Source organism: Setaria viridis, chromosome 6 (genome assembly GCF_005286985.2).
Source record: "Setaria viridis chromosome 6, Setaria_viridis_v4.0, whole genome shotgun sequence".
NCBI classification, from domain to species: Eukaryota; Viridiplantae; Streptophyta; class Magnoliopsida; order Poales; family Poaceae; genus Setaria; species Setaria viridis.
The window spans coordinates 19,556,582-19,581,759 of NC_048268.2; the positions used below are offsets into that span (position 1 = coordinate 19,556,582).

The 25,178-nt window shown below is 43.7% G+C and overlaps 1 pseudogene; it reads left to right on the plus strand.

Moving 5' to 3' along the window:
- The first annotated feature begins 98 nt into the window (after positions 1 to 98).
- LOC117861788 (equilibrative nucleotide transporter 3-like) lies at positions 99 to 25,178 on the plus strand (annotated as a pseudogene).

Here is a 25,178-nt window from a genome sequence, read left to right on the forward strand (position 1 = left end):
CTAATTATGTAATAGTTTTGACAAGGCCAGTGTAGTTTACTAACTTTACTGTTACAAATAACTTTGTCTAATGATCGTCCAAAATCGTAGGAGTATACATGAAGCTTTTTGTTAAGTTCAGGTATTACTCCCTTCGTTCCTGTTTATAAGACGTGGATGCATATCAAAATTTAAAGTTTTCAATCTTTGACCAATAATTTAGCCAATATTTTTTATTTTGTAATGTAAATTTTGACATGGTTAGATTTGTAATCAAATGTACTCTCTAATGACTATAAGTTTATAACCATAAACAATATAGTATAAGATAAATAAATGATCTCTAATGACTATAAGTTTATAACTATAAACAATATAGTATAAGATAAATAAATGGTCACAGTCTATTTTAAGCGACTGTACTATGTCACACCGCGTCTTATAAATGGGAACGGAGGGAGTACGAATTTTACGTTGTTTTCTGATGAAGACAACTGAAATTATCCAAGATGACTGAGTACGTGCAGATTGCTAGGCCCAAATGTGCAGATAGCCAATGAATGAAATGTTCCATATTTAGACCTTCACCTTTGCTTTCACATGATTAAGAGATCACATATCTTCTGAAAAAATTGTCGGAGATGATTCATTGCATTAAGATGTTACTTTATGCTAACTGCTGGAACAGATACCGGTAGGGCAGCCGTGTCATGTGGGAACTGTTCCATCAAATCACTTATTTCTGATTCATTCTAGCATATTATCATCTACCAGTTCATATTGGCTCATTCAAGAATGATTACACGTACATACTAGACTATATTGTCATGCATAATACAATATCTAGTCCAAACTAACCATTTGATGAACTAGTTCCAAAAATATATAGTAAAAGGAATTCCAAACATGTCTATTCCAGTATCCAAATAAAAGTCAAATACCACCTAAGGGCAATGGAAATCTTTGCACGTCATTGTAAAAAAAATGGTGCTGTTATTTTTTTTCAAATTTATAGTCATCCTGTACCTAGAAAAGCCGCCTCGTTTGTAGGTAAATAAAGCAACCTATCCATCGTGTTTCATGTCCTTGACAAATATGTGTGCATCATTTGGGTCTTTTTATTTTCAAGACTTAGTTATGCATGTTCCTGACTTCAATAATTTTTTACCACCGTCCTCGTGGTTCATTGAACATTTCTTAGCATCATGTTTAAATATGCAGATTCTCTTAGGCATTCTGCACATTGGCAATACGGGCGGCAGCTCAACTTGTGTTGCATTCATATGGCCTAATGGAAACAGAAGAGCTGCTGACTAATGACACACGGCGAACAACTGTTCAATCTTAGGAAGTTAAAATACTTCCACTAATATCATCCATTCCCCACAGTTCGTACACGTTGCTATATATTAAAATTTGACTTATTGATCTCCCAGCGTTCACACTTGATCCCCATTTACTCTTTGGATTATGAGGAGAACGATTCTCAATCATGAACTGTGATACGAGTGGCCTAGAATCTCAAAAAACTTTTTTTCATGTCTTATTCAACCTTATATTGATCCTTCTTGATTTGTTCCTTTTATTCCATCAGTCTCCTTGAACTACCAGCCCAGGCTCCCACTCCTTTATATTTTCAATGTGCAGTTCCATATCTCACAACACTATTATGGCAGTAAGTTATCTTTCTCTTTTAGAGATAATCAGTTTTTTTTAATATATTTTGCATGATCTCTATGCCCTTAGTGCTTGTTTCATTGATCTGTAGGGCCATTCAATCGAACTGCCAGACATGGAAAACAAGGAAGAAGATCCAAGAGTTGCCGCAACTAAGGTTTGTAGTAGTAGTAGTAGTATATAGTGGAATGATTCTAGTACTATCTTCACTGACCAAGTATTATTGGTTTGTGCAACAACTGTGCATTGATTGCAGGGAAAAATATTGGGGTATTTTCATCTGCTGGCTACTTGGGAACGGATGCCTCTTTGGGTTCAACAGCATGCTTACGACAATAGACTACATGTACCTCTTTCCAGTACGAAATCTTTCTGCAATTGTTCTTCTCTACTTAACACCTCAACTATATCGAAACTAAGAACATGTGCTTTCTTAATGCAGAATTACCATCCTGCAAGAATTATTTTTTTTGACTTATCAGCTATTTGTTCTTAGCACAACCGCCATTTTCACATGCTATGAGGCTAAGGTCAACACTAGGCTGCGGAGTCTATCCATTCAGGGGATATAAAGAGAGGATTGGCACCTCAGAACTTCATTCTATACTTTTTGATTTAGAGCGGCTCTTTCAGGTTGCTGACAATCTCCATTGTCTGGATAAACCTTTCAGTGAAGAGGAAATTGATGCAGTGGTTAAAAATCTCCCTAATGATAAGTCTAATGATAAGTCTCCAGATCCTAATGGTTTTAACTCTGATTTCATAAAAAGATGTTGGTCTATTATTAAACAGGATTTTTATACAGGATTTTTATGATCTATATATATTCCTTCCATTCAAGGGACATTTGTTTACATAAATGGTTCCTTTATTACTCTAATCCCAAAGGTAGATGGTGCCTCTAAAGTTTCAGATTATAGGCCTATTTCACTTCTGAACTCTTCTATGAAAATCATCACAAAACTCCTGGCAAATAGGCTGCAACAGCTCATTATGAGTCTCATCCATAAAAATCAATATGGTTTTATCAAATCAAGAACCATTCAGGATTGTCTAGCATGGGCTTTTGTGTATTTACACTTGTGTCACGTTCTAAGAAGAAAATAGTGATTTTGAAGCTGGATTTTGAAAAAGCTTTTGATAGAATTGATCATGATGAGATTTTAACTATAATGAAGCATAAAGGTTTCAACCCTACTTGGCTTCGATGGATGAAGGATATTTTCAGCTCTGGCAGCTTTGCTATTCTACTTAATGGTGTCCCAGGAAAGACTTTTCACTGTAAGAGAGGAGTGCAGCAGGGAGATCCTCTTTCACCACTCCTCTTTGTCCTAGCCTCTCATCTGCTATAGTCTCTGTTGAATAATACCAGGTGTTAGGGAATGTTACAGTTGCTGATTCCTCTCTCATTTAGCCAAGATTTTTTGATTGACACCCTTATCATCATGGAAGGCTGCCCAGTTCAACTTCAGGTCCTCAAAGATATCCTACACTCCTTTGCCCTATCCACTGGTCTTAGAGTCAATTATTCAAGTCTATGATGGTCCCTATTAACATAGCAGCTGATAGATTGGATTTTTTGGCTCAGAGTTTTGGATGTACCACGGGGTCCCTTCCCTTTACATATTTGGGCTTGCCTCTTGGCCTCACCAAGCCAAAATAGAAGAGTTCCTGCCAATAGTATCACGTTGTGAAAAAAGGCTAGTATGTACTTCAATCTTTCTTTCTCAGGCTGGAAGGTTGGAGTTGACTAACTCAATGTTTACATCTCTGCCCATATTCTATATGAGCACATTTTTGTTACATAAAACTGTATATAAGCAAGTGGAAAAATTTAGGAAACCAAAAGTGGCATAGGAGATGGTTTTCCTACCAAAACAGGAGGGGGACTTGGGGTTATTAATTTGCAGACACAAAATGAAGCTTTGATGCTGAAGAATCTCCATAAATTCTTTAATAGGGTTGACATTCCTTGGGTCCAGTTAGTTTGGAAAAAATATTACAGCAACGGTCATCTACCTAATGATGTTAAAAAGGGATCATTTTGGTGGAAGGATGTCCTTAAACTTCTCGATAAATATAAAGGATTAGTGACAGTAACAATTCAAGATGGGAAGACCTATTATCTTTGGAATGATCTTTGGAATGGAAGAGTTCCTTGCTAAGCTTTCCCTCAACTATTCTCCTTCACAAAGAAACAACACATCACAAGTAGTAAAAGTCAGAAAATTTCAGAGTTGAACCAACTTTTTCATCTGCCTCTCTCAGGCATGGCCACTGGCCACATATCAGCTTGTTGTTCTAGCTGATGACTTGGAAAGTTTGCATCTCATTGATGAACCAGATGTTTGGACATACATTTCTGGATCTGGTATGTTCTCTTCGCAAAAAGTGTATAAACATTTGATTGGGCAAAGGCACGTTCACCCAGTTTTCTTTTGGCTCTGGAAGTCTTGATGCCAGCAGAAACACAAAGTTTTTTTTCTGGCTGGTGCTTAAGGACAGACTTAGTACACAAAACATACTGAAAAGGAAGAACATGGTCTTGCCTTTGGTCCTATGTGTGTCTGGAGGAGAGGAAAGTCTCTATCATTTACTTCTTGGATGTTCTTTTGCCCAAGAATGCTAGATAAACCTGGGGCTCTTCGTCAATACTGACATAGAACCTTATGAGGTTCTCCCCAACTTTAAAACCCAGTTACAGGTGCCATTCTTTATGGAAATAATTATCATCATGTGTCGGAGCATTTGGATGACACGCAATGATTTGATCTTTGTTTTACCTTCAGTTCAAGACTGCATGGCACGCTTCAGGTCGATCTTTACTCTGGTTATTTTGCGAGTAAAGGAGGATTGGAAACTACCAATGTCCATATGGCTAGAACACTTATTGTAATCTTTTTGATTTTCTTCCTTTCATTCTTTGTTTCTTGATTTATGCTTCAAGACTTTATACTTGTTTTTAAATTTTTATATATAATCAGTAGGGGCAATATATATAATCAGTACCCCTCCTGTTTCCTTAAAAAGACACTAGGCTGCGGATTTTCCTGGGGTACACACTGTTCTTCTTGAGCTCACTTGTAGTGGTTATTGTAAGCACAACTAATCCCATTGACACTTTTTCAGTAACTACTCCAAAAGTACCATATGCCACTTATGAGTTCCCCAATATTGCAGGTTGATGTTCACTAGTAGAGAATTAGCTTTCGATGCGCCCCCTTTTGTCCTGGTTTAAAGTTGGCCCGGGACAAAACGGGTACGCCACGGTAGGCAAAAATGGAGGGGAGAGTTAGTCCCGGTTGGTAATTGCAACCAGGACTAAAGGCCCCCCTTTAGTCCCGGTTGCAACGGCTAGTTGCGGGGTGTCGGTGGCGGCACCCTTTTGTCCCGGTTGGAGCCTCCAACCGGGATAAAAGGGTGTCCCTTTTGTCCCGGTTGGAACCTCCAACCGGGACTAAACTTTCAACCGGGACAAAAGGTGTTCCTTTTTGTTTTAGTTGGAGTTTTTAACCGGGATAAAAACTCATCCCCATTATATACCAAGACAGAGGACTTTCTTCCTCCTCCAGCCCAAGCCAGTCCAGCACATTGACAGAGAGCTGAGCTTCACCTACTCTCCGGTGGTGCCGAAGCAAGGGAGGTGCTGCCCGAAGTTTTTTCCCTCATTTTCGTGGGAATTTCACTCAGCTAACACAAGTGTTGTGAAGGTTTGCTACTTCATCCTCATGTTATGCTTTGATTTATGCTTTGGAGATGGAAAGATTATTTGCTAGAATGTGATGAAGTAGAAAATAGAGAGGTATTTTGAGCTAGAATGTGAGGGAGATTGATGTGTCATATATAGTATGCATTCTTGCAGTGGTTTAAGAATGATGCTACCTTGTCTAGACGATTTATCTTATCAAATTCAATATGGTTTTTCAAATCCATACTTGTTGAACTTGCATACCGTGTTCATCTCTGCGAGGATGTTCTCCGCCGAGCAGCAACGTATGTCAAGAAGGAGGTTTGATTCTACGAGAAAGAGTGGATACGGACATCGTGACCGTGTCCCCTTTTGCGTAGCATCTAACCTCTTTCATGATGAAATGCGGTGCCACCCAGTTGAGAATATGCTCGCGAGATGATCACGGTCTTCAAGTTCAACAACTTCTGCAGTGGTAAGGAAATAATTTTTGTACATAGATGACTTATGCTACTTGTTGAACTTATCAAATTCAATAAGTTTTTTTTTTCAAATCCATACTTGTTGAACTTGCATACCGTGGTCATCTCGCAGAGGATGTTCTCCATCGAGCAGCAACGTATGTCAAGAAGGAGGTTTGATTCTACGAGAAAGAGTGGATACGTACATCGTGACCGTGTCCCCTTTTCCGTAGAATCGAACCTCTTTCATGACGAAGTGCGGTGCCGCCCAGTTGAGGACATGCTCGCGAGATGATCACGGTCTTCAAGTTCAACAACTTATGCAGTGTTAAGGTAATAATTTTTGTACATAGATGGCTTCTGCTACTGGAGGAAGTGGCGATGGTGGGGGCGATCGTGGTTCCTCTTTCGGAAAGGGGAAAATCATAGTTGGCCCTCAGCATAAGTCGAAGAAAAAGAGCGCGCTGGAAAAAGCAATGCTTCGTTATTTGCAGCAACGTCATGAAGAAGCTATTGCCGCGGGTCAGGAACCTCCTTTTGGTGGTCGTTATGCTCCACCCTCAGTCCCGGGTGTTTCACGTCCACTTAGTACTACCGTTTCAGGAAGCACAAATAAACCTAAGGATGAGGCTGAGTCAGCGGAACCTTCATCTTCACCGTCCAAGGATGCTTAAAGTCCTCCTAGATAATAACCAGTGAATGGCTTGTTGTATTGTATCATGTTGTTTGGATCTTTAATTTAAATATGTGTATTTGGATCTTCATGTTGTTGTATTGTACCATATTATTTGGATCTTTAATCAGTTTTCACGAGTAATCCATTGTCAAGTGTAATCCATTTTCATACGTAATACGATGCAGATGGACCGGCAATGGATGTATAATGCAGACAAGCGGAGCAAGGTGTTTATTGATGGCTTGCATTATTTTCTCGAAGTGGCCAAAGCGAACAAGCCAGAGAATGGGTTCGTATGTTGTCCATGCTTCCAATGCAATAATAAGAAGGAGTATTCAAAGGATTCCTGGGGGACTATTCACAACCACTTGTTTAAATACGGTTTCATGCCTAACTATTTGGTTTGGACCAAGCACGGTGAACTAGGGGTCGTAATGGAATATGGCGAGGAGGAGGAGGAAGATGACACCATTCCGGACTGGGTTGCAGGCCAAGCTTTTGCAGGTACTACAATGGGCGAGGCTGATGAAGATGAGTTTGCAGAAAATGGCCCTACTGATGACCTTGGTCAGGTGATACGAGATGCATATAGAGATTGCGAAATTGAGAAGGAAGCAGCAAAGTTGCAGCGCATGATAGATGATTACCAAAAATTGTTGTACCCAGGTTGCCAGCAGGGCCATAAAAAACTAGGTATGACACTAGAATTTGTGCAATGGAAGGCAAAAAATGGTGTGTCCGATAAGGCATTTCAGGGGATGCTGAACATTGTCAAGAAGATTCTCCCTGAGAATAATGAATTACCGTCCACAACATATGAAGCTAAACAGATTATTTGCCCTCTCGGATTGGATGTTCAGAAGATACACGCACGCCCTAATGACTGTATCCTCTATCGTGGTGATGAATACGAGAAATTGGATGCTTGTCCCGTCTACGAAGCCCTACGGTATAAGATCAAATGAGATGATCCTGGTGATGTCAAGGGGCAGTCTCCCAAGAAGAGAGTTCCCATGAAGGTGATGTGGTATTTCCCTATAATATCACGCTTGAAGCGCTTGTTCAGGAACAAGACGAATGCTAAGTTGATGCGATGGCACAAAGAAGACCGTAAGGAAGATGAGATGCTGAGACACCCCGCAGATGGGGCCCAGTGCAGATCAATTAATAGAGCATTCCCGAACTTTGAAAGTGAAGCAAGGAACATAAGGTTCGGTTTAAGTACTGATCATCCATCCGGTGAGTTGAGTAGTGGCCATAGTACTTGGCCTGTGACCCTATGTATGTTCAACCTTCCTCCTTGGTTGTGCATGAAGCGGAAGTTCATTATGGTGCCGGCGCTTATCCAAGGCCCAAAACAACCCGGCAACGACATTGACGTGTACCTAAGACCGTTGGTTGATGACCTTTTACAACTCTGGAAGGAAGAAGGTGTGTGTGGGATGAGGATAGACAAGAGATCTTTAATCTACGAGCATTGTTGTTCGTAACCATCAATGATTGGCCTGCACTGAGTAACCTTTCGGGACAGACAAATAAGGGATATCGGGCATGCACCCTCTGTTTAGACGACACAGACAGCATGTATTTGAAGTATTGTAATAAGGTCGTCTATATGAGTCATCGTCGATTTCTCCCTGCTCACCACCAGCTGAGAAAAAGTGGGATGCATTTCAAAGGGGCGCCAGACCATCGTAAAAAACCTACACACCGTAATGGAAAGCGTGTCTTCGAGATGATGAAGGATGTAAATGTAGTCTTTGGAAAGGGTCTTCGTAGCCAACCTGTTCCGAATGACGATAACGGACATGCACCCATGTGGAAGAAAAAGTCAATATTTTGGGAGCTACCTTATTGGGAAAACCTAGAGGTTCGCAACGCAATAGACATGATGCACCTGACGAAGATTCTTTGCGTGAACGTGCTAGGCTTCATGGGTATTTATGGGACCTCGAAAGATACATTGGAAGCACGACAGGACCTGAAAGCCATGGGCAACGAGATGACCTACATCCGGAAAAGAGAGATAATGGACAGCACTACTTACGTCCTGCCAGTTACACTCTCAGCAAGGAAGAGAAGGATAGCATGTTTGAATGCTTGAATAGTATGAAGGTCCCGTCTGGGTACTCCTCGAATATAAAGGGAATAATAAATATGAAACAAAAGAAGTTTACAAATCTCAAGGCCCATGACTGCCACATGTTGATGACCCAGTTGCTTCCGGTTGCACTGAGGGGTGTTCTACCAGAAAATGTCCGGTTGCCGCTCGTAAAGCTATGTGCGTTTCTCAATGCGATTTCGCAGAAGGCAACCGATCCATCCAAGCGATCAAAGCTACAGAATGATGTGGTGCAATGTCTTGTTAGTTTTGAGTTGTTATTTCCACCATCCTTCTTCAATATTATGACGCACTTACTGATTCACCTAGTAAAAGAGATTGATATTCTCGGACATGTATACCTGCACAATATGTGGCCTTTCGAGAGGTTCATGGCAGTCCTAAAAAACTATGTTCTTAATCGTGCTCGTCCAGAAGGCAGCATCGCCAAGGGATATGGAACAGAGGAGGTGATCGAGTTTTGTGTTGATTTTATTGATTTAATTGACTCGATTGGGGTTCCAACTTCACGCCACGAGGGGAGGCTCCGAGGAATGGGCACCCTTGGAAGGAAATCAAGTTTTAGCAATGATACTGATTTGTTCGACATGGCACACTACACTGTTCTACAACAGTCATCCTTTGTGTCTCCGTATATCGAGCAGCACAGGCAGATGGTAGTTTCCAAAAACCCGACCAAATCCGATACTTGGCTTACCCGTCATCACATGGAAACTTTTCCCTCCTGGTTGCGCCAACAACTTATGGGTTGCCTGGTTAGCCAGGGGACCGGCTAGCACAATCGTCAAATTCCAAGGCTATGAGATAAATGGTTATACATTTTACACTAGAGCCCAGGACCAGAAAAGCACGAACCAGAATAGTGGTGTCCGCATAGATGCTATGGACAGAAATAATAGCAAGGAGTCGTATTATGGTTTCATACAGGAGATATGAGAACTCGAATACGGACCGCTGTACGTCCCTCTATTTCTTTGCAATTGGGTGAAGCTAACTGCCGTAACCAAAGATTAGTACAGAATGATAGTAGTAGATCTGAGCAAGACTGGATACAGTGATGACCCATTCATACTTGCCAATGATGTGCATCAGGTGTTCTATGTGAAGGACATGTGTAGCAAACCCAAGAGAAATTCAGAAGAGACATGGGAGCCAAAGTGCCACATAGTTCTTCCAGGTAAAAGAAAAAAATCATGGGAGTCGAGGATAAAACAGACCAATCAGATGATTATGATCAGTTTGATGGCATGCCTCCATTCACCGTTGAAGTTGATCCAAGCATCCTGCTATCCAAAGAAGAGGCTTCGTACTTACGCGGCGATCATGATCAAGGAACTTTCGTGAAGAAGAAATTTTACAACGTTGTATTGTAATGCGCTAAATTTACATGACCTTTATGTAGTAATTGATACAATTTTTAATTTACCCTATGTATGATTTCATGTGTTCTTAAATTTGTTAGGTGAATATTTATTAGATAAACATAAACAATGTTAACCATATACATACATGGATTTTTTTGCGCATTGAAATTATTTAATTGAATAATTTCTTGATCACAGCGATGCAGTAAAACAAATATTTTAGAGGCTAAATGAACTAGTATAGAATTAATGACTAAATCACACTTACTGTCAATTTACTCGTTAATTAAATATATTTTTGCATGTACAAAATATGTGAAGGTTTTTGTTTTTCATCCTGAAATGCAGTGAAAACATAAATAAAATCCATTTCCAAAAAACAGGCAGGAGAAGAAAACTGGGAAAAGGACCTTTTGTCCCGGGTGCCAACAGCAACCGGGACAAAAGGCCCCCCTTTTATCCCGGTTGCAAACTGCAACCGGGATAAAAGGGTAGTTTTCGACTCCCGCCAGGACGTACCCTTTTATCCCGGTTGCAGTTGGCAACCAGGATAAAAGGCCCCCCTTTTATCCCGGTTGGTGGTGGCACCCGGGATAAACGGGTAGGCTCCCAGCCCCACCTGGCAGACGCACCCTTTTGTCCCAGGTCCTGTTACCAACCGGGATAGGGGGGGCCTTTTATCCTGGTTGGTGATGGGACCCGGGACAAAATGCCCTTTAGTCCCGGGTGCCATTACGAACCGGGATAAAGGGGGGGGGGTTAAAAGGCACTATAGCCCCTTCTACCCCCCACGCCAGTTACACTTAGCCAAATTTTCGTCAAGATCCCGCGCTCGCTCTGCTCCATTGCCGCCCGTCCGCCTCCCTCGCCGGCCGCCGTCGTCGTCGTCCCCCATTGCCCCGGCCGTCATTGTCCCGCCGCCCGACCACGCCTAGACAGCCTCCTCCTCCATCGCCCCGGCCTGCCTCGATCCTTCTCCGTCGCGCCCCGGCCCCTACCTCGTTGCCGCCGGCCACCTCCATCGCGGGGCGTCGTCGCCGCCTCCATCCTCGTCGCTGCCTCATTGTCTGTCGTCGCCCCTCGTCGCCGCCTTGTCGCCGTTCCGCCTCCGCCGTCCCGTGCGCCTTCGCTCCGTCCTCACCTCCGCCGTCCCGCCGCCCCAGCCGCCGCCGTCCCGCTGCCCCGGCCACCTCGTCGCCCCGGCCACCGTCGACCGCGCGCGAGGTCCACCGGCACTGGCGCGGGGAGTACCGCCCTTGCTGACGCAAGCCCATCGGCTTGCGTCAGCAAGGGCCTTTTTTTTAAGTTAGAAAATAATTAGAAATGAGTAGTAATTAGTTAGAAAATCAATAGATATTTGTATATGTGTTAGAAAATCAAATTAGTGTAAATTAGTAGTAATTAGGTTGGTCGCTCCGCCTAGGTTAGAAATGAATCGTGTTTCGTCGTGGTTCCGTCCCTGCCTCCGCCGTCCCGCTGCCCTGACCGCCGCCATCCCAACCTAGGCACCGTCGTGGTTCCATCCCCGCCTCCGCCGTCCTGCCGCCCTGATCGCCGCCGTCCCAACCTAGGCACCGTCCGTGGTTCCGTCCTCGCCTCCGACGTCCCGGCCGCCGCCGTCCCAACCTAGGCACCGTCGACCGCACGAAATTTGTACAAAATTCATGTTATTGCTAGAAATTCGTACAAATTCATATTATTGCTAGAAATTCGTACAAAATTCATGTTAATGCTAGAAATTCGTACAAAATTCATGTTATTGCTAGAAATTCGTACAAAATTCATGTTATTGATAGAAATTCGTACAAATTCATGTTATTGCTAGAAATTCGTACAAATTAATGTTATTGCTAGAAATTCGTACAAAATTCATGTTATTGCTAGAAATTCCAATAAATATGGACAAATTAGTAGAAATTTGGTAGAAATTAATCGTTGCTACGGCCACCTCTCTCCGTCCCCGCCTTCGCCGTTCCGCCGCCCTGGCCTCCGCCGTCCCAACCTAGGCACCGTCGACCGCGTGAAATTCGTACAAATTCATGTTATTCCTAGAAATTTGTACAAAATTCATGTTATTGCTAGAAATTCGTACAAATTCATGTTATTTCTAGAAATTCGTACAAAGTACTACTAATTTGTAGAAATTTGTATAAATATTCCGGACTTTGTGGGATTCATGTTATTTGATGATTTCATGTATATACCCTTATGTACATATAACTAAGGCGATTTCTATGACTGTCATGGATGATTCCATGTATGTTTCAATCAATAGTTGAAATGGCAGACGACGAGACCGCAAGGTATCTCATGGAGCAGATAATCGCTGGTGATGGTAGTGGCGATAACCTTCCACTATCGTACACCGATGAAAAGGGCACCCAGGCGGACATGTTCCTCAACATGTCCGCCGATGGGAATGAAGAGCAAGAGCCCCAGCAACACCTTGCCGTGGCGGAAGGTTCCGGCGAGGTATATATAACAAATCTTGTATTGTTTCATGCCATCGTTACTACTACATAATAATTAACGAATCTTGTACTGTTAGCCCTCTGGATCGATGCAAGGGCAGAAGACCCGAGGTTGTACAAAGGTGATGGAAGGGAGGCTTGTCATCACGGAAGTGACAGAAGAGGGCAGGCCGGTTGCTCCCGAGAAAGTAGCAAAGAAGTACGTGAGTTAGATCGGGGCAATCGTCCGGGACAACATGCCTATCAGCATCAGAGAATGGAAGGGCAGAAGCACTAATCTGTACGCCCTCCTGGAGACAGAAAAGAATATGCTGTGGGAAGATGTCAAGAGCCATTTCACATTCCTCGAAGGATATATTGAAAAGGATGTGAAAGCGTGGACGCTTAAGAAGATGGCTACACAATTCCAGACATTCAAGAAGATGCTGGATGCCCACTACATTAAGAAGGGCCGAACTCCAGACTTCAACGCGTGGCCAAAGTTGAGGGACCACTGGGAGGCATTTGTTGAATATAAGAGGAGTGAAGATGGTGTGAAAAAGATCATGACCAACACAACAAATGCTAGTCAGAAGGGCTACCATCATCATCTGGGGCGAGGTGGTTATGGCTCAGCAATTCCAAAGTGGAGGAAGATGGAACAAGATCTGATCGAACGGGGAATTGTACCTGCAACTATTGAATGGCCCGAACGATCAAAAAATTGGTACTACGCTCATGGAGGCTCCCTAAGCCAAGAGGATGGGACGTTGATTTTCAATGACACAATACGTGAGAAGGCCGAACATCTTGTGAAGAACATTGAAGATTCTAAGGCTGGGAGGCTGAAGGTGGACCGAGAAAATGATGAGCTCACATTGGCCCTCAGTAATCCCAAGCACCCAGGACGTTGCCGAGGGTTCGGGGTTATTCCGTGGAAGTTTGTTTTCCGAGGCGACAGCGCATCGTACAGAAGCCGGAAGCGAAGAAAGGAACAGATCGAGGAGAGCTGGAGGCAGATGCTAGAATCCAAAGTGCAGGCACAAGAACAAAGTGATGAGGACATCACATGCTTGGATACAACCATATTGGCATCTTTTGACTCCGAGGTGAAACGATTCTTTATCATAATTATATGTGACACATTTGATGAATTGATGCTGCACCATGATGTGTATTCGTTGTCAATTTCAGAAATACATACATGGATCAAAAATAGTGTTAAACACACATGGAAGGCATGGAGGACCAAAGAAGTAGATTGGGGGCCAAGTCCAAGTATTCCTAACATCCTCCACCAGGCCACCACGTCACTTTTGGCCCAAGGAAAGAAAGAGATCCAATCCAACACGTTTTGGTGCTGGATTCGGACTACAGTTCTGGCCCAACTTGCAACGACCGCCACGACCTCATCCAGACTCCGTTTTAGGCGTTCAAGTACTCTTTGGAATCCTTATGAAGTCTATTTTCATATGGATCCGGACTCATGTCCATATCTAGTCTGAGGCGACCGCAATCATCGAAATACTACCGAGAGGTTTTCTGTCCACAGGTGCTGCGTCGCCCTATTTTGGCCCGATGGGCCGTGTATCAAGTTGGGTCCATTAGGGACGTGTCCTAGGGTTGGAGCACGACCCCAACACCCCCCTGGTCGTCCTCCTAGGTATTAATAAGGATTAGAGCCGCCACGAACAGATTGGGTTTTGTTTAGATCAAGTTTAGCTCTCGCTACTTGCCTGTAAGCGCGCGTGCTGGATCAGCCGCCCGTCTTGCTGTCTTCGGAACCCCACCTTATTGAGATTGAGTTGGAAACCTTCATCTTCATCTAGTAAATTCAGTACTTGTTATACTTGTTCTTGCTAGTTCTTCGATTGCTTGCAGGACGAGTGCCCTAGTGGCCGGGTGACGCGCTCCACAAGATCGCGGCAGCCATTGGAGGTGGTGTATCGGTTGCTAAGGCGCAGCTTGGAAGGCTGTAGTCGGGCCGTGAACGTCGTCTCCATCCACCAATCGAGTTATCCCACGCCTCTCATCGAAAGATCGGGAATCACCCCTAGCGGGTTCATATCACAAAGAATGATGGAGGAAATCAATCGTCGAGTGGCCCACGCAGTTGCAGAGTTGGTCAAATCTAGAGCATTGCTGAATCCTAACAACGCCATCCCTTCTCAACGCCTCTTGAGCAGTTGTGCTTCTACAGGGGTCCCTGATGCGCAGACGCCCAGGTTACCCATGGAGGAGCAACGGTTCCCCGTGGATGCCATCACGCAACACACCACATGTGAGATGCATGCACCGGTCGGCAACCTCACTATTAAGGTATACTTAATATTTATGCAATCTTGTCAATTGATCCACGCCTCGTGATCGGAGTTTAACTTGTTTACTTCTGCTATATGTACAGGTAGCGTACGGGAGTGCGTTAGCAACCCTGGCGGGGCAGAGCAGTCATGGCATGGAGATTCCACCTGGCTACGCCAGCGTCAGCGTAGAGCAAATAGTTGATAGCCAATATGAAGGTCTAGAGCTCGACCTCCCGGGAGGCGGCGGAAAAAAGACACTGGCAGATGCGCTTCATGGGATCATTCTATGGCGAAAACGCTACATCATTATTCCCGGCATGAAGCCATCTCCTCAGAGCTCAAGACCGCTCCCGTAGATCCCCAGCAGCGACCTTCTCCTCATAGCTCGAGACCGTCATCTCCGGCACAACCTGCTCCAGAACCGTCCCTTCCATCTATATCAAGGTTTCCATCTCCACCACATCCTGGTGGTGGGAGCGACGATGATAATAACAACACCCCTCCCCGATCACTGTCGCCGGCACCAAGAGCGGCCCCCATGAAGGAACCTGCACCACCACTAAAGAAGTCACGAGCACTGCCTCCCAAGCAAAGATAGAGAAAGAAGAAAACAAAGGAGCCTAAAGTGACTCGTAAGGAACGTTGGGAGGCAATGTCTCATGTGGAATAGTGGGCAGAAATCCAACGAGAGGCCAGTGAGTGGTTCAAGAAACAAGCCGAAGAAAAAAAAGCAAGGGAGATGGAGCCACCGCTTGTAAATCGAAGAGATTTAAACTTTTTTATCAGGATGGAAGAAGGAGCCAAGAAAAGGATACCACTCTTATCAAACTATGAATGGGCTTTAGTAAAGGCTGATAAAAAGGATAAAAGGAAAGGAAAGTCATCTTCCAGTGGTGCTGTCCCCAACCTGAGCCATTTATCAAAAAAAGACGCTTAAAGGGTAAATGCAATGCCCTTGGATCAACAAGCAGAAGTATTGAAGTTCATGCAAGAAACAGGTCTGTGACTTGATGAATGCTTAGGGCAAGTTGAGACGCCAACTGCACCGCCCCCTAAGCCGAGATGGCCTTATGAGCTAGGCAAACCTCTAGTAAAGCCTTCATTGGTACGCAAGCTATCAACAAAGATGTATGCATTCCATCAATGGTACATGATGGCATCCGCCGACTCGAGGGAGATGCTCGGCCTGAAGGTAAAACCGATAGATTTTTACGACGAAGGCGAGAAAGTGCTGTGGCTAGACTTCAAGGATATATACGAAGTGTACCAACATGATGCCCTGGACGTCTCTCTGATCAGCGCTTGGGTTCTTTAAGTGTTAGTTTATCTCTACATGTAAATTTTGGCGTGCGTCACCGTACTAACTTCATCTTCCATTTCATGTAGGATGCTAATTCAGACATGCCGCCGAGAGGCGTACCTACATATAGGCTTCATGGATCCATCTGTAGTTAACCAACAACAGATACAATTAGCGCTGGAAAAAACCTTGGTGGAAGTATACAATTTCCTAGACAAACAAACATTCAAGGATTTCATACTACTTCCATACAACTTCAAGTAAGTGTGTGTATACCGTTTACTTTCGATGTCTTTTTTCTTATCTCTACATGTTAGTTAGCTCTAATATGCATGAACATTTTACGTACGCAGCTTCCACTGGATCCTTATTATAATTGAGCCTGAAAGAAGCCATGTCACTGTCTTCGATTCGTTGAGGAAAGATCCGGTGGAGTACCAAGACATGCAATACATGCTAGGCTTGTAATAATTCTGGACCTTTATCTCTATGCAAAAGTTTGTTTCCTAAATTTTATCCCTGTTACACTATATCATTCATTATTCTAATCCGCAGCGCATGGAAACAATTCATAAGGACACACAAGACCATTCAAAGAAAAACTTACATGGAACACAGACTTCCCGGTACGTATGAAGTCTGCACATTTATTACATTGTATAACACGAATATTTTATAACTTATTTTTTTCCGCACTGAAGTGCTTGAGACAGGAACCCGGGAATAATCTATGTGGCTACTACATCTGTGAGCACATGCACAGTTTTATGGGACCCAAGGGACTAAAGATGACGCCGCACAACTTTAAAGTACGTAAAATAAAACTATTACTAGTTAATTATTTTCTAGCTCCTTATATGTATTTGTTCGTGTAACATTCACAAATTTTCAAATTATAGATGTTAAATATTCAACAAGGACTCTTGAAGGAAGAAAGAGTAGCGGCAATATATGAAGGTCTCATTGGATTCCTAATGGACGAGGTGGTAAATTCAAAAGGAGAATTTTATTACGATGGACGACAATTAGACACTCCGATCAGCAACACCTCGACGGGAAGATTGTAGATAGATACTTTGATTTATTTGTATATATAATACGCGCTAATTATGATCGATTTGTACTAGTTGAATTGTGTATATATATAGTAATTGTATAATTACAAATCCCATTCGTTTAAATACTAGTTGATTTCATTCTAAAAAAAATCTCAACTACTAAAGGTTAACAAAAGGGCCGCGGTACTACGTACGTGATGCATGCATGAAAATTTCAGGCGCCAGGCAGGGTGCCATGCAGGGCGCCATTTAGTCCCGGTTGGATTCCAACCGGGACTAAAGGGTAACCCTTTACTCCCGGTTGGGTTTCGGGCACCCTTTACTCCCGGTTGCTTTTACCAACCGGGACTAAAGGGCCTGTCCCGCGCCTGGCGTGGCAGGCTCTTTAGTCCCGGTTGGTGACACCAACCGGGACTAAAGGGTGACCTTTACTCCCGGTTGAAACCGGTTGAAAGATCCGGGACTAAAGACCCCCCCTTGTCCCGGTTGGTTTATCCCAAATGGATTTTCAGGAGATATGCACCCTACCAACCGGGACTAAAGGCCAATTTTCTACTGGTGGTTGCAACATTGGGAAAAGGAGGAATTGGACCCTTTATCGGTACCTGCATCATTTCTGCTTCTTTTGGTGTTGCCAATGGTCATGTTCAAGGTGGGATGACTGGTGATCTCTCCCTGATGTGCCCAGAGTTCATCCAGGTGCCACTTGCGAGAATTCCCCTCTTATTGGAGAAATCCTAGCAAACGTTTTGATTCATTTGGTTATATGTTATATTCCCAGTCCTGTTTTGCTGGACTAGCTGCGTCAGGTGTCTTAACATCCCCATTGAGGTTTATAACGAAAGCAGCTTTTGAGAATTCCCAAGACGGCCTTCGCAAAGGAGCTAGTATGTTTTACACAATATAAATTTTTAACGCATCCCTTTGCCAGTATGTGAGCTAATCAACCTGCAATAATTAACTTTTGCAGTGCTCTTCTCCTCAATATCATGCTTCTTCGGGCTACTATGCGTTCTTTTATATGCTTTTATCTTCCCTAAGTTGTCCATTGTGATCTTCTATCGTTCAAAAGCAGCTTACGAAGGATCTTTGACAGTCACAGCCGATCTGGCTGCTGGTGGAATCCCAAGTAACCCCAACCCAGTGGTATGTACTTCACATGGCAGCATATTTAGGATGACTGTACGGTACTTATTCCATTGACACTATTCTGTAAGAAATTTTCAGTCTCCAGAAGATCCTGCATGCGTCGAACGATGGAGCACCAAGAAATTGCTGTTTCAGAACAAAGATTATTTGTTGGACTTGTTCCTGATCTAGCTATTGACATTTTCCATCATCCCAGGTTTTTATCTGAAGATACTGGATCACACAGCATGGGCTCTTGGTACTGTACTATCCGAACTTCTTTAGTTGACTGTACATATATTATCATATTGATATATTATTCAAATTTTGTAATATCATCATCTCAGCATTTAGAGCTGGTACTTTATTCAGCACATATTGGATAATGTCTTTATGCAGGTATGCCATTGTCCTGATCGCCTGCACTTATACATGGGATCTGATCGCAACATACATACCCCTGATTGAAAAAATTAAGATGACATCTCGGAAGTGGCTACTAATTGCTGTCGTTTAACGGTTCCTACTTATCCCTGCATTCTACTATGCTGTAAAATATGGTGGCCAGGGCTTCATGATTTTGTTAACGTCATTTCTTGGTTTAAGCCATGTATATGTCTCAAGGTTGGTGCCTGAACGCTTTGAGCAAGCACAGTGGTGTTTGGAAGCATTATATTTGCTCAAGTTATTTATTTGATTGTACCTGCAGGGACCAGAACAAAACGCTTTGGGCAATCTGCTAGAGTTTTCCCTTTTAGGAGGCATATTCTGTGGAGCCATTCTTGATTGGTTGTGGCTCATAGGTAAACGGTGGTGAATAAATTATGTAACAGCCCGTTTGGATGTAAATATTGAGCTGTTCGAATTGAATTGGGTGCCAATACCAAATCAAACTAGTTTTGAAAATGGGTTGCAATACCAAATGTATTGTTCGGTGGATGAAATTGCTAGTTGGAAAATATCAAGTAGAAACCCTTCTCTGGTCGAATTGTCCTAACAACATCTGAATAATAATCATTTCCTAAAGATTTGACCTTCATTTGCTCCACAGTTATCAATAAATACAATTATTGAGATTTCATAACTTCACATCGATCCTTAAAAAAGGAACAATGCGAAAAATTGTTAAAAAGCATGTTGAAGTGTGTAAGATTGAGTTTGAATGCTATATTGTACTTGTGTACTAGTTTTCAAATCGTACCATGTAAAAAACCCTGGTCAAGTGTGAGGCACACGTCACGACCAAGGTGATGGAGTCAACGTTGGCAACGAAGACAGGGACCGAGTAGTTGGGCCAGAGGCTATGTAATAGTTTTCAGGGCTGTGTGCCGTTATCAGGCCTAAGAGCCCATGTATCGTCTATTGCTGGCTGAGAACTTAACTGAGTATGCAAGCGGCGGAAGTGAACGCTGAAGGGGTATCAAATATGTAAAAGGTAAAACACTCGACCCTATCCAATGTATCTCGCGAAACACAGATATTATAGGTGATGAATGCTCTGATCATGATCCATCACGCTGAAAGAAAATCCTCAACAGAGTAATTATTCTAGATTATTATGACAAAGATGCATGTCGAAACTTGTTTGCAATATTGGTGAGCGAGGTGATGAGGATACACTCATGTTAACACACAAAACAAAAGTACAAGACCAAGTTCTAAAAGTAATATTTGCTCTAAATGGGAAGAAGCTCATGGGTTGCAGCTACCTAAAGAGGAAAGGGAAATGCCTTGAAAGGCGAGCTGTCGCAAGGTGCTTCAACAAGAGTCTAAGGGGCTGTTTGGATACAACGTACTAAAATAGGGTCACATCAGATGTTCGGACACTAATTAGAAGGATTAAACATGAGCTAATTGTAAAACTAACTGCAGAAACCCTATACTAATTCACGAGATGAATCTATTAAGCCTAATTAATCCATCATTAGCAATGGTTACTGTAGCACACATTGTCAAATCATGGACTAATTAGGCTTAATAGGTTCGTCTAGCGAATTAGACTCCATCTGTGCAATTAGTTTTGTAATTAGACTATATTACACTTAATTAGTATCCAAACATCCGATGTGACAGGTACTAAAGTTTAGAGGGGTGTATCCAAACACCCCTAAAAAGAGACCAAGCTGGAGCAAATATATTTACTTTCAATTTATGGGAACATAATGAAACGTACCAACATAACATTATATATAAAAAAGGCACCGTAACATTATCTCATGTTAATCAGTCAGGAACAAGCGGTACCATCGTGCATGCTGGACCTTTCTCGCATAAGCACGCGGCAGCCGGCAGGGCCTGTATATTACAAATTTTAGTCAAACTTTTAGCACTCCCGTACCTCAACAAGTGTTCGTGAGAACAAAATGAAGGCATAAATGAAAATACGGCAGCACACATGCACAAGTATATTTCATTAATTCTTTCTTGAATATACAAAATACATGATCTTCAAGATTCTGCATTCTTCCGTCTTCAGCATCGATGTTTAAGGAGAGGTCTGACTTGTAGAGAATGCGTAGTTCGCCAATTCCCAGGATCTATTGGGCGCGTTCGGTTAATTACATCTATAAGGTGAGCTTGCAGAACACCTCGCATTAAGCTACGCTCTATGGTCGTTGTTAAATAAGATACTTTCTCAAGTGCTAGAGCCTCGTCGGCTTCTAGCGAAGATATTCAGACTCGTCATATGGATCACATAATAAAATCTCAAATAAATGTCCGGCCTCGTCGGTCGCGAATGAAAAGAATCCCAGCCTCGTCGGTCATGGAAAGTAACAAATCCCAGCCTCGTCGGTCAGGGAGAGAGGTGAGACTTCATATGATTCACCGGTTTTGACGATTTAGAAAGATGAGTGAAGATGCGCTCGTTTGATACTTAGGAGTGTTTCTCCATGTTTCTGAGATCACCAACGAGACATGTAGCCCGGGTGAGATTTTAACTTGGCACGGCTTGAAAGCTTTTGACGGCGCTGAACACTTCAGCAATTAGGCAAAACTTGTAGTAAGATTGGTTCCATACACTATGCCACGACTTGGATTATAGGCATCTCCACCGCCGTCGATAGGAACAATATAATTGCATCATATCAACGGAGCATGTCAGGATGATAGCCGTTCCACTTTCGTCGAGGAAGTCGGGAAACTTTAGATCAATCTTGGACGGCACGACACACCACCAGGTAGTTTTTCTCATTGCTTGCAGATCACGCTCACCTTGAAACATGGCTGCCGGAACGGACAGCGAAGTTAACAGAACCGTCGGCCGGTGTGCGGCGAGTCTTGCGTAGCTTAATTGCTTGCTCGGCGACGGCGTAGTCTGGCTTGCTTGGCGACGGCAACGGCGCGTAGTCTGGCAATCGTGCAGCTATGGCTGGCGGCGTGCGTCTGCTTTGCTGCGCGTGGATCTGGCGTGTCGTGAACTTCCAAACCAAAGGGCTCGGTGATTTATATAGGCAGCGGTACATTGGTCAAAAATCTCCACCTCGACCACTGTGCCACCTCCTTGAGCTCCAACTCCACCACAGAGATAAAAAAACAATTGACGCTTCACAAAATGAAGCAAGAAATAAGTTCATCTCACATAACCATCACACAAGTAAGAACACACAACCAATCAATTCTCACAAGAATCTGATTCACAACACATGAGTTCGATTTCATTCGCAACACGCGGTGGATTCATCAGAAAAATCACAAACAAATTATTCACCGCTCGCCATCTCACCCACTCATGTCGCGCCGTGGCTTGCCTTGTAGCTCTGCGTCGCGCCAGCTTGCCCGCCCGCGTCGCGCCGGGCCGCCTGCGCTGCGCCACGCTAGGCCCCTCGACTGCCCGGGCCGTGTCGGCCGCCGGGAGCCGCGCCCCCGCCGGAGGTCTGGCCGCGCGCCGCTCCTGCCGCCCCTAGCAGGCCGGCCACTCATGCTCCCCACCGCTCCGCTTGGAAGGAAGGGAGAGGAGGAGAAAACAAGATAAGGAAGAAGAGAAATGCTACTGCCTGCGTCCAGAGATAGGAGAAGAGATAAAGGAGAAAGGGAGAGGAGAGAAGGTAAGGTTGGAGGGGGACTAAAAGCTCCACTTTAATCTCGGTTGGAGCAAGCTGAACTTTTGTTCGGTTTCCAACTCAACGTTTTGGCTTCCATCTTTTAACTCACCCGTACACACAAATCAATCGGACTCTGCCTCTTTTAGGAAACAAAGGCCATCATCAGGCGTTCAGCTTGTTTACGTCAGAAAACTCCCACGTATAAGTTATTTGCTTTGTCCGTTCAAGCAAGCACTGGAGAATTTCGTTTCCATGCCACGGTAAGCCATTACTTTATTTAATCCTTCCGTGCAAACTAGTTAGCCAGGGAGTTCCCCATATGTAACAAAAAGAATACGTGTGAAGACCCAAATTATTTGTCTTCTACCAATATTTGCATGTCCATATATTACCTCGATCATAAGCACCATCACCATGAATCACCATGAATAATATAGGTATAAACAAAATGGCTCAAAATGCCTCAGTACATATACGTGCCCCGACTTGCACATTGATCTTCCTCCGTACACCATTTTCTTACATATGTATATTTTTTCTTGCCAAACAAATGCCCCGAGTCGAGTCTTCGCGCGAAGCAGCAGAGATTTGACTCGGGAAAATCTTTACAATATATTGGCATCAACCTGACCATAGCTACGTCGGTATGTTATACACAGGTAGTGGATTTCCGACTCTCATTAAAGTTGAACGGGCACTGTTCATGTAACTCGCTCCAATGCTAAGCAGTCGTACGTACATGACTACTTAATAAATTTCTTCTTGGAGTGCCTTGAGCAGAAGTAGTGCTGGCATCTCCAACAAATGATGCATCATGTCTTTAGCGAGCATTTGTAGGCAAGCTAAAGGAAATAAGAGAAGCCGTAGTGTAAGACCATACCACTGGCTTTAATAACTATTTGAAGGTCACAATAACCAGGATGCGAGCGATAGCACTTGTCTCACTGCTCCTAAGTTGCGTTACTTATAGGCTGTAGCGAGCACTTGTAGGCAAGCTAAAGCAAAAAAGAGAAGCCGTAGTGTAAAACCATACCACAGGCTAATAAATATTCATAAGGTCACAATGACCAAAGTGTCTAAAATATGAGAAATTGTGGTGCAGGATCATACCACAATTTTCAACAAATATTATAAGGTCACAATAACCAGAATGTGGTGAAAATCCACACCACCACTATTAGAGAACTGACTTTAGATACCACCTCTTTAGTCTCGGTTTAATTTCAACTCGGGTGAAAAGGGGGTGCACTACAATTTACTCCCGGTTGGTATTTGCAATCGGGACTAAAGGGGACTTTTTAGTCCCGGTTCAAAAATCAGTCACCCGTGGGGATTCTTTAGTTCCGGTTGAAAAATTCAGGCACACGTGGGGACCCTTTAGTCCCGGTTGGTAAGATCAACCGGGACTAAAGGGTGACCTTTTAGTCCCGGTTGGTATTACCACCCGAGACTAAAGTAACCAGGATAAAAGGGGGGTCCTTTAGTCCCGGTTGGAAACTCCAACCGGGATAAAAGAGTCCCCCATGGGTGGCTGAAGTTTCCAACTGGGATAAAAGGGTCCCCACGGGTGGCTGAAAAAAGAATAAAGCCCTCAGACCCTTTTTATCTTGGTTGGTGTTTCCAACCGGGATAAAAAGGATCCCCCATGTGTGGCTGGGAAAGTACTAAATCCCTCGAACTTTTTTTATCCCGGTTGGTAATTAAATGAGGTTTTTAATCTCGGTTGGTGTTACTAATCCGAATTAAAGGGTCCTCCATGAGTTAATACAAAAGGATAGCATTCCCTATATAGACAGATGTGGTGTGTAGGTGGGATGTTAAGGAAGCTTTGTGCGAGGCTTGAGGTCATGGGTTTGAATCCCACGGACCGCACACGCGTATATTTCGCGTGATAAATCGTGTGACTTGTGACTTGTGACCGTTTTATCTCGGTTGGTACTATTAACCGGGATTAAAAGGAGGTCTTATATCCTAGTTTTGGGACCCATGATAAAAGATCCCCCTTTTATCTCGACGGATTAATCCTGGATGCATTTTCGGGAGATATGCACCCTACGAACCGATACTAATATCGAGTTTTCTAGTAGTGCACAGAATCCAGTTCTTGTAATGACAACCATTTCCCAAAGAATTTATCAAAGTTGATGCGACCGTACGATCACAGTGCCAGCCATCAACCTTGAAAGGTTTCACACTCAACAATTACTGCGTTGGCTTATTTCACTGCTCCTAAGTTTCATATGTATCCGAGGAATAAGGATACCCACGGGTCCCCACCGACCAGGATACTAGTCGGCCCTAGCAAGTGGGCCTGCTCGACCATGCTGTGTGGGCCAAGGTATGAAAATGCGTGGAGCACAAGGCAGGAGGTCGGGCAAACGTATTCTGCCCGGATATCACGGGATACTTGTTGTAAATCGATTCAGATTGCTTTCCATGTAACAACCGATTAGGATTAGATCTTATCGGATTGTAACCCTAGGTTGTCAACCTATATTAGGCGGCAAGGAACGTGCCCTCCCGAGGGTACATCAACTCTTCGCATCTCATACCAGCAATACAATTCACCAGAACACAGAACATAGGGTGTTACTCCTCGGAGGTCTGAACCTATCTAAAACCTTGCGCCCTTGTGTTACCATTCAATCTCTTGGTCTTGCGATCTCCCCCACCTACAAATCTACCACCTGAGTAATCCACTGGTGGACTGTCGGTCACTAAATCTGACAGTTGGCACGCCAGGTAGGGTGATCGTGACATCCTCCCTAGCGAGCTTGATGGCATCCCGCCCGGCGTCATTTTCACCAAGAGCATGAAGGACTTCCTCACCAAATCGATCCAGCTCAACTTCGGGATTATGCCGGTGGACTCTGACTCCACTGTCTCCTTCGTCGACTCAGCGTCCGCCGCCAGCTCGACATCCGTCTGA